We start from the raw sequence: 14,022 nt of genomic DNA, 5'->3' as shown, positions 1-14,022 counted from the left end.
ACGTAGGATTATATTTAAAGATAATTGTTTGAAATTTTTGCACAGGGTGAAAAAAATTATTCTCAAACTTGAAGTATATTTTCTCATGCTTCAAGATAAAATTTAAAGAAGGTGAAATATTTCTGGGCCAATTTGACAGTCTCCTTATATGAAAGCTCATTTTATCCGAAATTGATATTAATTTAAGCACGTAGGATTGTATTTAAAGATAATTGTTTGAAATTTTGGCACAGGGTGAAAAATATTATTCTCAAACTTGAAGTATATTTTCTCATGCTTCAAGATAAAATTTAAAGAAGGTGAAATATTTCTGGGCCAATTTGACAGTCTCCTTATATGAAAGCTCATTTTATCCGAAATTGACATTAATTTAAGCACGTAGGATTATATTTAAAGATAATTTTTTGAAATTTTGGCACAGGGTGAAAAATATTATTCTCAAACTTGAAGTATATTTTCTCATGCTTCAAGATAAAATTTAAAGAAGGTGAAATATTTCTGGGCCAATTTGACAGTCTCCTTATATGAAATTTCATTTTATCCGAAATTGACATTAATTTAAGCACGTAGGATTATATTTAAAGATAATTGTTTGAAATTTTGGCACAGGGTGAAAAATATTATTCTCAAACTTGAAGTATATTTTCTCATGCTTCAAGATAAAATTTAAAGAAGGTGAAATATTTCTGGGCCAATTTGACAGTCTCCTTATATGAAAGCTCATTTTATCCGAAATTGACATTAATTTAAGCACGTAGGATTATATTTAAAGATAACTGTTTTAAAGTTTGGTACAGGGTGAAAAAAATTATTCTCAAACTTGAAGTATATTTTCTCATGCTTCAAGATAAAATTTAAAGAAGGTGAAATATTTCTGGGCCAATTTGACAGTCTCCTTATATGAAAGCTCATTTTATCCGAAATTGATATTAATTTAAGCACGTAGGATTGTATTTAAAGATAATTGTTTGAAATTTTGGCACAGGGTGAAAAATATTATTCTCAAACTTGAAGTATATTTTCTCATGCTTCAAGATAAAATTTAAAGAAGGTGAAATATTTCTGGGCCAATTTGACAGTCTCCTTATATGAAAGCTCATTTTATCCGAAATTGACATTAATTTAAGCACGTAGGATTATATTTAAAGATAATTTTTTGAAATTTTGGCACAGGGTGAAAAATATTATTCTCAAACTTGAAGTATATTTTCTCATGCTTCAAGATAAAATTTAAAGAAGGTGAAATATTTCTGGGCCAATTTGACAGTCTCCTTATATGAAAGCTCATTTTATCCGAAATTGACATTAATTTAAGCACGTAGGATTATATTTAAAGATAATTGTTTGAAATTTTGGCACAGGGTGAAAAATATTATTCTCAAACTTGAAGTATATTTTCTCATGCTTCAAGATAAAATTTAAAGAAGGTGAAATATTTCTGGGCCAATTTGACAGTCTCCTTATATGAAAGCTCATTTTATCCGAAATTGACATTAATTTAAGCACGTAGGATTATATTTAAAGATAATTGTTTGAAATTTTGGCACAGGGTGAAAAATATTATTCTCAAACTTGAAGTATATTTTCTCATGCTTCAAGATAAAATTTAAAGAAGGTGAAATATTTCTGGGCCAATTTGACAGTCTCCTTATATGAAAGCTCATTTTATCCGAAATTGACATTAATTTAAGCACGTAGGATTATATTTAAAGATAATTGTTTGAAATTTTGGCACAGGGTGAAAAATATTATTCTCAAACTTGAAGTATATTTTCTCATGCTTCAAGATAAAATTTAAAGAAGGTGAAATATTTCTGGGCCAATTTGACAGTCTCCTTATATGAAAGCTCATTTTATCCGAAATTGACATTAATTTAAGCACGTAGGATTATATTTAAAGATAATTGTTTGAAATTTTGGCACAGGGTGAAAAAAATTATTCTCAAACTTGAAGTATATTTTCTCATGCTTCAAGATAAAATTTAAAGAAGGTGAAATATTTCTGGGCCAATTTGACAGTCTCCTTATATGAAAGCTCATTTTATCCGAAATTGACATTAATTTAAGCACGTAGGATTATATTTAAAGATAATTGTTTGAAATTTTGGCACAGGGTGAAAAATATTATTCTCAAACTTGAAGTATATTTTCTCATGCTTCAAGATAAAATTTAAAGAAGGTGAAATATTTCTGGGCCAATTTGACAGTCTCCTTATATGAAAGCTCATTTTATCCGAAATTGACATTAATTTAAGCACGTAGGATTATATTTAAAGATAATTGTTTGAAATTTTGGCACAGGGTGAAAAATATTATTCTCAAACTTGAAGTATATTTTCTCATGCCTCAAGATAAAATTTAAAGAAGGTGAAATATTTCTGGGCCAATTTGACAGTCTCCTTATATGAAAGCTCATTTTATCCGAAATTGACATTAATTTAAGCACGTAGGATTATATTTAAAGATAATTGTTTGAAATTTTGGCACAGGGTGAAAAAAATTATTCTCAAACTTGAAGTATATTTTCTCATGCTTCAAGATAAAATTTAAAGAAGGTGAAATATTTCTGGGCCAATTTGACAGTCTCCTTATATGAAAGCTCATTTTATCCGAAATTGACATTAATTTAAGCACGTAGGATTATATTTAAAGATAATTGTTTGAAATTTTGGCACAGGATGAAAAATATTATTCTCAAACTTGAAGTATATTTTCTCATGCTTCAAGATAAAATTTAAAGAAGGTGAAATATTTCTGGGCCAATTTGACAGTCTCCTTATATGAAAGCTCATTTTATCCGAAATTGACATTAATTTAAGCACGTAGGATTATATTTAAAGATAATTGTTTGAAATTTTGGCACAGGGTGAAAAATATTATTCTCAAACTTGAAGTATATTTTCTCATGCTTCAAGATAAAATTTAAAGAAGGTGAAATATTTCTGGGCCAATTTGACAGTCTCCTTATATGAAAGCTCATTTTATCCGAAATTGACATTAATTTAAGCACGTAGGATTATATTTAAAGATAAATGTTTTAAAGTTTGGTACAGGGTGAAAAAAATTATTCTCAAACTTGAAGTATATTTTCTCATGCTTCAAGATAAAATTTAAAGAAGGTGAAATATTTCTGGGCCAATTTGACAGTCTCCTTATATGAAAGCTCATTTTATCCGAAATTGACATTAATTTAAGCACGTAGGATTATATTTAAAGATAATTGTTTGAAATTTTGGCACAGGGTGAAAAATATTATTATCAAACTTGAAGTATATTTTCTCATGCTTCAAGATAAAATTTAAAGAAGGTGAAATATTTCTGGGCCAATTTGACAGTCTCCTTATATGAAAGCTCATTTTATCCGAAATTGACATTAATTTAAGCACGTAGGATTATATTTAAAGATAATTGTTTGAAATTTTGGCACAGGGTGAAAAATATTATTCTCAAACTTGAAGTATATTTTCTCATGCTTCAAGATAAAATTTAAAGAAGGTGAAATATTTCTGGGCCAATTTGACAGTCTCCTTATATGAAAGCTCATTTTATCCGAAATTGACATTAATTTAAGCACGTAGGATTATATTTAAAGATAATTGTTTGAAATTTTGGCACAGGGTGAAAAAAATTATTCTCAAACTTGAAGTATATTTTCTCATGCTTCAAGATAAAATTTAAAGAAGGTGAAATATTTCTGGGCCAATTTGACAGTCTCCTTATATGAAAGCTCATTTTATCCGAAATTGACATTAATTTAAGCACGTAGGATTATATTTAAAGATAATTGTTTGAAATTTTGGCACAGGGTGAAAAATATTATTCTCAAACTTGAAGTATATTTTCTCATGCTTCAAGATAAAATTTAAAGAAGGTGAAATATTTCTGGGCCAATTTGACAGTCTCCTTATATGAAAGCTCATTTTATCCGAAATTGACCTTAATTTAAGCACGTAGGATTATATTTAAAGATAATTGTTTGAAATTTTGGCACAGGGTGAAAAATATTATTCTCAAACTTGAAGTATATTTTCTCATGCTTCAAGATAAAATTTAAAGAAGGTGAAATATTTCTGGGCCAATTTGACAGTCTCCTTATATGAAAGCTCATTTTATCCGAAATTGACATTAATTTAAGCACGTAGGATTATATTTAAAGATAATTGTTTGAAATTTTGGCACAGGGTGAAAAATATTATTCTCAAACTTGAAGTATATTTTCTTATGCTTCAAGATAAAATTTAAAGAAGGTGAAATATTTCTGGGCCAATTTGACAGTCTCCTTATATGAAAGCTCATTTTATCCGAAATTGACATTAATTTAAGCACGTAGGATTATATTTAAAGATAATTGTTTGAAATTTTGGCACAGGGTGAAAAATATTATTCTCAAACTTGAAGTATATTTTCTCATGCTTCAAGATAAAATTTAAAGAAGGTGAAATATTTCTGGGCCAATTTGACAGTCTCCTTATATGAAAGCTCATTTTATCCGAAATTGACATTAATTTAAGCACGTAGGATTATATTTAAAGATAATTGTTTGAAATTTTGGCACAGGGTGAAAAATATTATTCTCAAACTTGAAGTATATTTTCTCATGCTTCAAGATAAAATTTAAAGAAGGTGAAATATTTCTGGGCCAATTTGACAGTCTCCTTATATGAAAGCTCATTTTATCCGAAATTGACATTAATTTAAGCACGTAGGATTATATTTAAAGATAATTGTTTGAAATTTTGGCACAGGGTGAAAAAAATTATTCTCAAACTTGAAGTATATTTTCTCATGCTTCAAGATAAAATTTAAAGAAGGTGAAATATTTCTGGGCCAATTTGACAGTCTCCTTATATGAAAGCTCATTTTATCCGAAATTGACATTAATTTAAGCACGTAGGATTATATTTAAAGATAATTGTTTGAAATTTTGGCACAGGGTGAAAAATATTATTCTCAAACTTGAAGTATATTTTCTCATGCTTCAAGATAAAATTTAAAGAAGGTGAAATATTTCTGGGCCAATTTGACAGTCTCCTTATATGAAAGCTCATTTTATCCGAAATTGACATTAATTTAAGCACGTAGGATTATATTTAAAGATAATTGTTTGAAATTTTGGCACAGGGTGAAAAATATTATTCTCAAACTTGAAGTATATTTTCTCATGCTTCAAGATAAAATTTAAAGAAGGTGAAATATTTCTGGGCCAATTTGACAGTCTCCTTATATGAAAGCTCATTTTATCCGAAATTGACATTAATTTAAGCACGTAGGATTATATTTAAAGATAATTGTTTGAAATTTTGGCACAGGGTGAAAAATATTATTCTCAAACTTGAAGTATATTTTCTCATGCTTCAAGATAAAATTTAAAGAAGGTGAAATATTTCTGGGCCAATTTGACAGTCTCCTTATATGAAAGCTCATTTTATCCGAAATTGACATTAATTTAAGCACGTAGGATTATATTTAAAGATAAATGTTTTAAAGTTTGGTACAGGGTGAAAAAAATTATTCTCAAACTTGAAGTATATTTTCTCATGCTTCAAGATAAAATTTAAAGAAGGTGAAATATTTCTGGGCCAATTTGACAGTCTCCTTATATGAAAGCTCATTTTATCCGAAATTGACATTAATTTAAGCACGTAGGATTATATTTAAAGATAATTGTTTGAAATTTTGGCACAGGGTGAAAAATATTATTATCAAACTTGAAGTATATTTTCTCATGCTTCAAGATAAAATTTAAAGAAGGTGAAATATTTCTGGGCCAATTTGACAGTCTCCTTATATGAAAGCTCATTTTATCCGAAATTGACATTAATTTAAGCACGTAGGATTATATTTAAAGATAATTGTTTGAAATTTTGGCACAGGGTGAAAAATATTATTCTCAAACTTGAAGTATATTTTCTCATGCTTCAAGATAAAATTTAAAGAAGGTGAAATATTTCTGGGCCAATTTGACAGTCTCCTTATATGAAAGCTCATTTTATCCGAAATTGACATTAATTTAAGCACGTAGGATTATATTTAAAGATAATTGTTTGAAATTTTGGCACAGGGTGAAAAAAATTATTCTCAAACTTGAAGTATATTTTCTCATGCTTCAAGATAAAATTTAAAGAAGGTGAAATATTTCTGGGCCAATTTGACAGTCTCCTTATATGAAAGCTCATTTTATCCGAAATTGACATTAATTTAAGCACGTAGGATTATATTTAAAGATAATTGTTTGAAATTTTGGCACAGGGTGAAAAATATTATTCTCAAACTTGAAGTATATTTTCTCATGCTTCAAGATAAAATTTAAAGAAGGTGAAATATTTCTGGGCCAATTTGACAGTCTCCTTATATGAAAGCTCATTTTATCCGAAATTGACCTTAATTTAAGCACGTAGGATTATATTTAAAGATAATTGTTTGAAATTTTGGCACAGGGTGAAAAATATTATTCTCAAACTTGAAGTATATTTTCTCATGCTTCAAGATAAAATTTAAAGAAGGTGAAATATTTCTGGGCCAATTTGACAGTCTCCTTATATGAAAGCTCATTTTATCCGAAATTGACATTAATTTAAGCACGTAGGATTATATTTAAAGATAATTGTTTGAAATTTTGGCACAGGGTGAAAAATATTATTCTCAAACTTGAAGTATATTTTCTTATGCTTCAAGATAAAATTTAAAGAAGGTGAAATATTTCTGGGCCAATTTGACAGTCTCCTTATATGAAAGCTCATTTTATCCGAAATTGACATTAATTTAAGCACGTAGGATTATATTTAAAGATAATTGTTTGAAATTTTGGCACAGGGTGAAAAATATTATTCTCAAACTTGAAGTATATTTTCTCATGCTTCAAGATAAAATTTAAAGAAGGTGAAATATTTCTGGGCCAATTTGACAGTCTCCTTATATGAAAGCTCATTTTATCCGAAATTGACATTAATTTAAGCACGTAGGATTATATTTAAAGATAATTGTTTGAAATTTTGGCACAGGGTGAAAAATATTATTCTCAAACTTGAAGTATATTTTCTCATGCTTCAAGATAAAATTTAAAGAAGGTGAAATATTTCTGGGCCAATTTGACAGTCTCCTTATATGAAAGCTCATTTTATCCGAAATTGACATTAATTTAAGCACGTAGGATTATATTTAAAGATAATTGTTTGAAATTTTGGCACAGGGTGAAAAAAATTATTCTCAAACTTGAAGTATATTTTCTCATGCTTCAAGATAAAATTTAAAGAAGGTGAAATATTTCTGGGCCAATTTGACAGTCTCCTTATATGAAAGCTCATTTTATCCGAAATTGACATTAATTTAAGCACGTAGGATTATATTTAAAGATAATTGTTTGAAATTTTGGCACAGGGTGAAAAATATTATTCTCAAACTTGAAGTATATTTTCTCATGCTTCAAGATAAAATTTAAAGAAGGTGAAATATTTCTGGGCCAATTTGACAGTCTCCTTATATGAAAGCTCATTTTATCCGAAATTGACCTTAATTTAAGCACGTAGGATTATATTTAAAGATAATTGTTTGAAATTTTGGCACAGGGTGAAAAATATTATTCTCAAACTTGAAGTATATTTTCTCATGCTTCAAGATAAAATTTAAAGAAGGTGAAATATTTCTGGGCCAATTTGACAGTCTCCTTATATGAAAGCTCATTTTATCCGAAATTGACATTAATTTAAGCACGTAGGATTATATTTAAAGATAATTGTTTGAAATTTTGGCACAGGGTGAAAAATATTATTCTCAAACTTGAAGTATATTTTCTCATGCCTCAAGATAAAATTTAAAGAAGGTGAAATATTTCTGGGCCAATTTGACAGTCTCCTTATATGAAAGCTCATTTTATCCGAAATTGACATTAATTTAAGCACGTAGGATTATATTTAAAGATAATTGTTTGAAATTTTGGCACAGGGTGAAAAAAATTATTCTCAAACTTGAAGTATATTTTCTCATGCTTCAAGATAAAATTTAAAGAAGGTGAAATATTTCTGGGCCAATTTGACAGTCTCCTTATATGAAAGCTCATTTTATCCGAAATTGACATTAATTTAAGCACGTAGGATTATATTTAAAGATAATTGTTTGAAATTTTGGCACAGGGTGAAAAATATTATTCTCAAACTTGAAGTATATTTTCTCATGCTTCAAGATAAAATTTAAAGAAGGTGAAATATTTCTGGGCCAATTTGACAGTCTCCTTATATGAAAGCTCATTTTATCCGAAATTGACATTAATTTAAGCACGTAGGATTATATTTAAAGATAATTGTTTGAAATTTTGGCACAGGGTGAAAAATATTATTCTCAAACTTGAAGTATATTTTCTCATGCTTCAAGATAAAATTTAAAGAAGGTGAAATATTTCTGGGCCAATTTGACAGTCTCCTTATATGAAAGCTCATTTTATCCGAAATTGACATTAATTTAAGCACGTAGGATTATATTTAAAGATAATTGTTTGAAATTTTGGCACAGGGTGAAAAAAATTATTCTCAAACTTGAAGTATATTTTCTCATGCTTCAAGATAAAATTTAAAGAAGGTGAAATATTTCTGGGCCAATTTGACAGTCTCCTTATATGAAAGCTCATTTTATCCGAAATTGACATTAATTTAAGCACGTAGGATTATATTTAAAGATAATTGTTTGAAATTTTGGCACAGGGTGAAAAATATTATTCTCAAACTTGAAGTATATTTTCTCATGCTTCAAGATAAAATTTAAAGAAGGTGAAATATTTCTGGGCCAATTTGACAGTCTCCTTATATGAAAGCTCATTTTATCCGAAATTGACATTAATTTAAGCACGTAGGATTATATTTAAAGATAATTGTTTGAAATTTTGGCACAGGGTGAAAAATATTATTCTCAAACTTGAAGTATATTTTCTCATGCCTCAAGATAAAATTTAAAGAAGGTGAAATATTTCTGGGCCAATTTGACAGTCTCCTTATATGAAAGCTCATTTTATCCGAAATTGACATTAATTTAAGCACGTAGGATTATATTTAAAGATAATTGTTTGAAATTTTGGCACAGGGTGAAAAAAATTATTCTCAAACTTGAAGTATATTTTCTCATGCTTCAAGATAAAATTTAAAGAAGGTGAAATATTTCTGGGCCAATTTGACAGTCTCCTTATATGAAAGCTCATTTTATCCGAAATTGACATTAATTTAAGCACGTAGGATTATATTTAAAGATAATTGTTTGAAATTTTGGCACAGGATGAAAAATATTATTCTCAAACTTGAAGTATATTTTCTCATGCTTCAAGATAAAATTTAAAGAAGGTGAAATATTTCTGGGCCAATTTGACAGTCTCCTTATATGAAAGCTCATTTTATCCGAAATTGACATTAATTTAAGCACGTAGGATTATATTTAAAGATAATTGTTTGAAATTTTGGCACAGGGTGAAAAATATTATTCTCAAACTTGAAGTATATTTTCTCATGCTTCAAGATAAAATTTAAAGAAGGTGAAATATTTCTGGGCCAATTTGACAGTCTCCTTATATGAAAGCTCATTTTATCCGAAATTGACATTAATTTAAGCACGTAGGATTATATTTAAAGATAAATGTTTTAAAGTTTGGTACAGGGTGAAAAAAATTATTCTCAAACTTGAAGTATATTTTCTCATGCTTCAAGATAAAATTTAAAGAAGGTGAAATATTTCTGGGCCAATTTGACAGTCTCCTTATATGAAAGCTCATTTTATCCGAAATTGACATTAATTTAAGCACGTAGGATTATATTTAAAGATAATTGTTTGAAATTTTGGCACAGGGTGAAAAATATTATTATCAAACTTGAAGTATATTTTCTCATGCTTCAAGATAAAATTTAAAGAAGGTGAAATATTTCTGGGCCAATTTGACAGTCTCCTTATATGAAAGCTCATTTTATCCGAAATTGACATTAATTTAAGCACGTAGGATTATATTTAAAGATAATTGTTTGAAATTTTGGCACAGGGTGAAAAATATTATTCTCAAACTTGAAGTATATTTTCTCATGCTTCAAGATAAAATTTAAAGAAGGTGAAATATTTCTGGGCCAATTTGACAGTCTCCTTATATGAAAGCTCATTTTATCCGAAATTGACATTAATTTAAGCACGTAGGATTATATTTAAAGATAATTGTTTGAAATTTTGGCACAGGGTGAAAAAAATTATTCTCAAACTTGAAGTATATTTTCTCATGCTTCAAGATAAAATTTAAAGAAGGTGAAATATTTCTGGGCCAATTTGACAGTCTCCTTATATGAAAGCTCATTTTATCCGAAATTGACATTAATTTAAGCACGTAGGATTATATTTAAAGATAATTGTTTGAAATTTTGGCACAGGGTGAAAAATATTATTCTCAAACTTGAAGTATATTTTCTCATGCTTCAAGATAAAATTTAAAGAAGGTGAAATATTTCTGGGCCAATTTGACAGTCTCCTTATATGAAAGCTCATTTTATCCGAAATTGACCTTAATTTAAGCACGTAGGATTATATTTAAAGATAATTGTTTGAAATTTTGGCACAGGGTGAAAAATATTATTCTCAAACTTGAAGTATATTTTCTCATGCTTCAAGATAAAATTTAAAGAAGGTGAAATATTTCTGGGCCAATTTGACAGTCTCCTTATATGAAAGCTCATTTTATCCGAAATTGACATTAATTTAAGCACGTAGGATTATATTTAAAGATAATTGTTTGAAATTTTGGCACAGGGTGAAAAATATTATTCTCAAACTTGAAGTATATTTTCTTATGCTTCAAGATAAAATTTAAAGAAGGTGAAATATTTCTGGGCCAATTTGACAGTCTCCTTATATGAAAGCTCATTTTATCCGAAATTGACATTAATTTAAGCACGTAGGATTATATTTAAAGATAATTGTTTGAAATTTTGGCACAGGGTGAAAAATATTATTCTCAAACTTGAAGTATATTTTCTCATGCTTCAAGATAAAATTTAAAGAAGGTGAAATATTTCTGGGCCAATTTGACAGTCTCCTTATATGAAAGCTCATTTTATCCGAAATTGACATTAATTTAAGCACGTAGGATTATATTTAAAGATAATTGTTTGAAATTTTGGCACAGGGTGAAAAATATTATTCTCAAACTTGAAGTATATTTTCTCATGCTTCAAGATAAAATTTAAAGAAGGTGAAATATTTCTGGGCCAATTTGACAGTCTCCTTATATGAAAGCTCATTTTATCCGAAATTGACATTAATTTAAGCACGTAGGATTATATTTAAAGATAATTGTTTGAAATTTTGGCACAGGGTGAAAAAAATTATTCTCAAACTTGAAGTATATTTTCTCATGCTTCAAGATAAAATTTAAAGAAGGTGAAATATTTCTGGGCCAATTTGACAGTCTCCTTATATGAAAGCTCATTTTATCCGAAATTGACATTAATTTAAGCACGTAGGATTATATTTAAAGATAATTGTTTGAAATTTTGGCACAGGGTGAAAAATATTATTCTCAAACTTGAAGTATATTTTCTCATGCTTCAAGATAAAATTTAAAGAAGGTGAAATATTTCTGGGCCAATTTGACAGTCTCCTTATATGAAAGCTCATTTTATCCGAAATTGACATTAATTTAAGCACGTAGGATTATATTTAAAGATAATTGTTTGAAATTTTGGCACAGGGTGAAAAATATTATTCTCAAACTTGAAGTATATTTTCTCATGCTTCAAGATAAAATTTAAAGAAGGTGAAATATTTCTGGGCCAATTTGACAGTCTCCTTATATGAAAGCTCATTTTATCCGAAATTGACATTAATTTAAGCACGTAGGATTATATTTAAAGATAATTGTTTGAAATTTTGGCACAGGGTGAAAAATATTATTCTCAAACTTGAAGTATATTTTCTCATGCTTCAAGATAAAATTTAAAGAAGGTGAAATATTTCTGGGCCAATTTGACAGTCTCCTTATATGAAAGCTCATTTTATCCGAAATTGACATTAATTTAAGCACGTAGGATTATATTTAAAGATAAATGTTTTAAAGTTTGGTACAGGGTGAAAAAAATTATTCTCAAACTTGAAGTATATTTTCTCATGCTTCAAGATAAAATTTAAAGAAGGTGAAATATTTCTGGGCCAATTTGACAGTCTCCTTATATGAAAGCTCATTTTATCCGAAATTGACATTAATTTAAGCACGTAGGATTATATTTAAAGATAATTGTTTGAAATTTTGGCACAGGGTGAAAAATATTATTATCAAACTTGAAGTATATTTTCTCATGCTTCAAGATAAAATTTAAAGAAGGTGAAATATTTCTGGGCCAATTTGACAGTCTCCTTATATGAAAGCTCATTTTATCCGAAATTGACATTAATTTAAGCACGTAGGATTATATTTAAAGATAATTGTTTGAAATTTTGGCACAGGGTGAAAAATATTATTCTCAAACTTGAAGTATATTTTCTCATGCTTCAAGATAAAATTTAAAGAAGGTGAAATATTTCTGGGCCAATTTGACAGTCTCCTTATATGAAAGCTCATTTTATCCGAAATTGACATTAATTTAAGCACGTAGGATTATATTTAAAGATAATTGTTTGAAATTTTGGCACAGGGTGAAAAAAATTATTCTCAAACTTGAAGTATATTTTCTCATGCTTCAAGATAAAATTTAAAGAAGGTGAAATATTTCTGGGCCAATTTGACAGTCTCCTTATATGAAAGCTCATTTTATCCGAAATTGACATTAATTTAAGCACGTAGGATTATATTTAAAGATAATTGTTTGAAATTTTGGCACAGGGTGAAAAATATTATTCTCAAACTTGAAGTATATTTTCTCATGCTTCAAGATAAAATTTAAAGAAGGTGAAATATTTCTGGGCCAATTTGACAGTCTCCTTATATGAAAGCTCATTTTATCCGAAATTGACCTTAATTTAAGCACGTAGGATTATATTTAAAGATAATTGTTTGAAATTTTGGCACAGGGTGAAAAATATTATTCTCAAACTTGAAGTATATTTTCTCATGCTTCAAGATAAAATTTAAAGAAGGTGAAATATTTCTGGGCCAATTTGACAGTCTCCTTATATGAAAGCTCATTTTATCCGAAATTGACATTAATTTAAGCACGTAGGATTATATTTAAAGATAATTGTTTGAAATTTTGGCACAGGGTGAAAAATATTATTCTCAAACTTGAAGTATATTTTCTTATGCTTCAAGATAAAATTTAAAGAAGGTGAAATATTTCTGGGCCAATTTGACAGTCTCCTTATATGAAAGCTCATTTTATCCGAAATTGACATTAATTTAAGCACGTAGGATTATATTTAAAGATAATTGTTTGAAATTTTGGCACAGGGTGAAAAATATTATTCTCAAACTTGAAGTATATTTTCTCATGCTTCAAGATAAAATTTAAAGAAGGTGAAATATTTCTGGGCCAATTTGACAGTCTCCTTATATGAAAGCTCATTTTATCCGAAATTGACATTAATTTAAGCACGTAGGATTATATTTAAAGATAATTGTTTGAAATTTTGGCACAGGGTGAAAAATATTATTCTCAAACTTGAAGTATATTTTCTCATGCTTCAAGATAAAATTTAAAGAAGGTGAAATATTTCTGGGCCAATTTGACAGTCTCCTTATATGAAAGCTCATTTTATCCGAAATTGACATTAATTTAAGCACGTAGGATTATATTTAAAGATAATTGTTTGAAATTTTGGCACAGGGTGAAAAAAATTATTCTCAAACTTGAAGTATATTTTCTCATGCTTCAAGATAAAATTTAAAGAAGGTGAAATATTTCTGGGCCAATTTGACAGTCTCCTTATATGAAAGCTCATTTTATCCGAAATTGACATTAATTTAAGCACGTAGGATTATATTTAAAGATAATTGTTTGAAATTTTGGCACAGGGTGAAAAATATTATTCTCAAACTTGAAGTATATTTTCTCATGCTTCAAGATAAAATTTAAAGAA

This window comes from Leiobunum rupestre, chromosome 1, assembly GCF_980474605.1.
Source record: "Leiobunum rupestre chromosome 1, qqLeiRupe1.1.hap1, whole genome shotgun sequence".
In the NCBI taxonomy this organism is placed as follows: domain Eukaryota; kingdom Metazoa; phylum Arthropoda; class Arachnida; order Opiliones; family Sclerosomatidae; genus Leiobunum; species Leiobunum rupestre.
The sequence above is the reverse complement of the archived record's forward strand: the minus strand, read 5'-3'. Positions refer to the sequence as shown.